This window comes from Symphalangus syndactylus, chromosome 1 (genome assembly GCF_028878055.3).
Source record: "Symphalangus syndactylus isolate Jambi chromosome 1, NHGRI_mSymSyn1-v2.1_pri, whole genome shotgun sequence".
Classification (NCBI taxonomy): Eukaryota; Metazoa; Chordata; class Mammalia; order Primates; family Hylobatidae; genus Symphalangus; species Symphalangus syndactylus.
Genome location: NC_072423.2, coordinates 81,418,034 through 81,422,867, shown reverse-complemented (window position 1 = coordinate 81,422,867; position 4,834 = coordinate 81,418,034). Strand labels below are relative to the sequence as shown.

Below are 4,834 nucleotides of genomic sequence, written 5' to 3'. Positions count from 1 at the left end.
GAATCTAAGTGGAAATAGCCTCCAAAGTAATCTGGTAGTACCAAAGCACTATTCTAGTTTTATATGATTTTTAAATCTCTTCTTCAAATTTTTTTTGCAGACTCCATCCTAGACACAGCATACCAGAGTCTCCATAGGGCTAAGATCAGGAATCTATTCTTAAGCTCTGAACAGGAGCCTTATATAGCCAGGCAGGCAATGATCATATTTGGGGACCATTAGAAATAATCTAATGCATACGCTCTGAACTTCAAATTTTTAGTATTCTCGTTTTCTGCTCAGTAAACTCAATTTCAACGCAGTTCACAGTTTCTCATATCCAACATGGCATTCTGCCAAGGAACTACAACTTGTATTCTCTAAACCCATCTGTTCTAAGAATGCTGGGCTGTTTATCAACTTCTAATATACCTTGCTTAAACTTTCCTCTCTCGATGTGTCCCTGACTGAACTGCAGAGGACAGAACAACTGTACTCACCATCTCTTTCTGCATATCCCATGTCTCCCCAGAGGTCACGGTGTCCTCGCAAAGCTAACTGCCACGATTTTCACAGGTGACATTTTTCCTTCATGATTTTCCATTTTCTACTTGAGCATTAAAATATCAGGAAGAAAAAGAAGATAATCATATAGCAGTTGGTAAAATAAGATATCTGCCCCAGCACAGTACATACTAAGTATTCAGAATTTACAGTTATATTAGATAACTATAAATTAGATAACTATTAAAATATATTAGATAAGTAATATTTTTCTCATCTTTAAGAATTAAAAAATTAACTTTTTAAAGTGATATTCAAAAAAGGAAGATACTCATTCACATCGACCCAATTAAAACCACATTTTCTACAGCTGGATGTAACAATCCAAATCATTCACCAAAGTTGTTTAACTTTCTTAAAGTAATGCTCTAGACATTTGCTTCTTTACAAATATCTTGCAAAGCCATTATGAGGTAGAAGAAAAGTTTAAATGCACCACATTTTTCTACTCCATCGTAACTAAAATTACTACTCACAGGATGTGTATAGCTTCTGAATTTTGGCCAATCACATTTTCCACCATCAAATGAGTGTACTCTTAAGGTTCTCACTTTATCATCAGCATAATGTATTTTGCTTCCAGAATGCCCAGTAAAGCTGAAATTTTTCATTTAAAGTGATAAAAAAATTCCCCAAATATCTACTTAACAATCTTAGATCTGAGTTTTGGCAAGACAGTTTAATGCATACACAATGAAAACACTACATTTCTCACTCTCTCTCACACAAGCACAGATTAAAACCCCAAAGTTTTCACTATATTTCCTCTTTCTTATACAGCTCAATTTTTAACATGCAGCTTACTTATAATCCAAAAACAATTTTAAACATGATTGTCATAAAAATATTTTAAAACAGAGATGAAATGTATAAAGGTAGACATAGATCATCCATGGTTACATCCGTTACATTTCTTTAGAAACAGAACTCTTTCTTCTCCTGTAAACAAACTTTTTTTTCACACGTTTAAAACGAGGTCAGTGCTGACATAAAATTATCGCTCCACTCGCAGCCTTGTCTAGAGCCTTGCTTTAAGAAAGTTAAAGTTTGCACTGTGCTTGAGGTACATGTTCTTCATCTTCACAGCCCCAGCACTCTTACTTGAGAGTATAAGTCAACAGAAGTTTGCAGGCTAAAACCATTCAATAATATCTCCGTCAATACTGGAATGGTAGTAAGAAACATTACAAAACATCAGAGGCCAAAATTGTTTCTTTGTTGGAGCCCAAGATTTTTACTTATTCTCCATTACCTGAAAATACTGCTCACTTAACCTCTTCAGGAAAAAAAATATTCTGGAGATGAATAATTGCTTCATTAATGCTTCACCTAAGACGATTCCTTCACACTTATCCTCCGATGCTTTGTTGTTTTCATCCATTTGATGTAGCAGGCACCAAGAATCACCTTTCCTTTGGTGATCTGGCATAACGATCTCTTATGCTTTTTGCTAGTTGTTTGATAAATATTTTGTAAATTTTTCCAAGGTATGTATGCACTGTTTTTTGTAGTTCCAGTTCTAACGGTTTTATTAGGGAATGAATGTTGTCATCTTAAAAGAACAATTTCTTAGTGCTTCATAAACAGCTCTAAATGCTGGTTGCTTATCATCATGGTAAACACCTCTGCTCCCATGAAGAATAAAGATTCCTTCTTCTGCCTCTTGGCAACTGCTTCCATGTAGACAATGAACTGGATGATAATTCCATTGACATGGAAAGGCGAAAAGACTTTCTGGATTAGGAAAAAACATGATATCCAACAGATCTTGATCGCCCATGTAATGTTTAGTTTGTATTCTTTAAGGCATGTCATAAGTATGTCTCCTCACTGTAGTCACACAGTTGTCATATCATTCTTGAAATACTTCCTTCTCATTCGAGTCATATTCATCAACATAACTCCAGGGTTTACTCCAGTTTTTGCACAGTATGGTTGCCTAGCAAAGCGACTATACCATTTTATTTGAGGTACCTTGTGTGCTGAGGCCACTGCAGCAATTTATGTGGAATTAAATTTCTTTAGTAAAGAACAAATATGATCAACAGGTCGTAAAAAGGCTATCAGTGTGGGAGTCAACTTCTTTCAGGAATAACGGCAAGAACAATCTCTGCGAACCACATAGTTTAAGAGTTTTTCCACTGCTGCATTCTCACTTGGAAAGGTTATGGGGTATATTGTATAATTAAATATTTGCAGAAATGACCCCTGTCACGTCTTCCTTTCAAGCTATGATGTAGCTAATCTTCAGCAAAAACCTGGAATTGAAGAGCTTTGATCCTGAAAATGATAGCCGATTTCAACATAGTTAAAGTCATAGTTTCTTCCAGTCTTTCACCACAAGCAACTACAGCTAGATGCATTTTCTCAACAGGCTGTATTTTCAGACTACACCTGTCCCACCCGCCAGGATGCGCAGCGGGACCAGCGCTGCCCACGCCTCTCATAGCACCGCATCCGCTTCCTGCCAGCCAGGAAGCCACTGAGGTCTGCGGCTTCCCGCCACCACCGCCTGCTGCTTCCTCCAGGGACATGGCGAGCTGGCTGAAGGCGTAAAGGAGCCAGCAGAAGCCGCAGGCCAGACACAGAGCCACCACGTGTGGGTAGCGCCGCATCGCCCCAGTCGTGTTCCTTGGTCTCCCGACGTCCCCGCGCCCACCTGGCTAACTGGAGCAAAGGGACCATAGTTCTGGAAATTTACCCTTTTTCTCTCCATAGATTCAGCAGCAGTGTCTAAAAGAAAAAAAATTCATCAATCAATCATTTATATATACTTTAATATAAAGATAAAACACTGCGAACCAGTGGAACTGGATAGAAAGTAATTCGATTTTACAGAACACATCTGTTTTTCAGGCTCTTTCATTAAATATAAAAGAGCCATATACATTTCTGTGGAATTCTCTTTTTACTTAAGAATTCATTATCAGTGAATTAGTTTGAGGAGGCTATTTTGTTAGAGGCTGTGGTTGCATTCGAAAATTAGAATAGGAACAATGAGTTGCAAAAATTCAACATTTTATTTTATTTTTGAGATGGAGTCTCGCTCTGTTGTCCAGGCTGGAGTGCAGTGGTGCGATCTCGGCTCACTGCAACCTCCGCCTCCAGGGTTCAAGCCATTCTCCTGCCTCAGCCTCCTGAGTAGCTGGGATTACAGATTTGTGCCACCATGCCTGGCTAATTTTTGTATTTTTAGTGGAGAAGAGGTTTCACCATGTTGGCCAGGCTGGTCTCGAACTGCCAACCTCAGGTGATCCACCCGCCTCGGCCTCCCAAAGTGCTGGGAGTACAGGCATGAATCACTGCACCCGGTCAAAATTCAACATTTTAAACTACCACTTATTATATTCACTGTGTCTGTGATTTAACATATCTTTTTCGGTGGCCACAAAATTATAAAATGGATACAGAATAGTCTCTCTAAAAAATTAAGGAAGTTCTTTTTTTTTCTTTTTTCTTTTTCTTTTTTTTGGAGACGGAGTCCTGCTCTGTCGCCCAGGCTGCAGTGCAGTGGCGCGATCTTGGCTCACTGCAACCTCGGCCTCCAGGGCTTAAGGAATTCTCTGCTTCAGCCTCCTGAATAGCTGGGATTACAGGCACATGCCACCACGCCCAGCTAATTTTTTTGTACTTGTAGTAGAGACGAAGTTTCATCACCTTGGCCAGGCTGGTCTTGAACTCCTGACCTCGTGATCAGCCCACCTCGGCCTTCAAAAGTGCTGGGAGTATAGGAGTGAGCCACTGTGCCCGGCCGGAAGTTCTTTCTTCGTAAAAGGATTATAAATATAATTCCTACCGGCATGACACTTTTACTAATATAGGTTGACTTCTTGCTTCAAATAACCCATTCGTACATCTAAATTAATTTTGGTCAGTATGTGTGTGTGCATGTGTGTGTGTGGATATGTGTGTGTGTGGATGTGTGGATGTAAATGGCAGTAAAGGGTCAAAGGGAAGGTGGAAAAAAGGGAGATGGTCTAACATTTTTCACACATTTTTAAATACACAAAAGATATGTAGTAAAAACAATGGTGTAGTGAAAACAAAATATTGCAAACTAGAAAAAAACTTAGCCCACGGTCTCGTCCAGTCCCGTCCCACCGCGGCGCCAGCCAGCGGTAAGCTCCACGCAGTTCAACAAGGGCCCCTCCTGCAGGTTCTTGGCGGACGTCCAGAACCGGCTCCTGTCCAAATATGACCCCCAGAAGGAGGCAGAGCTCCGCAGCTGGATCGAGGGACTCACCGGCCTCTTCATCGGCCCAACTTTCAGAAGGGCCTGAAGGACGGGATT

The 4,834-nt window shown here is 40.1% G+C and overlaps 1 pseudogene; it reads right to left on the bottom strand.

Moving 5' to 3' along the window:
- Positions 1-1,819: 1,819 nt before the first annotated feature.
- Positions 1,820-3,158, bottom strand: LOC129461025 (glucoside xylosyltransferase 1-like; annotated as a pseudogene).
- Between the last annotated feature and the right edge of the window lie 1,676 nt (positions 3,159-4,834).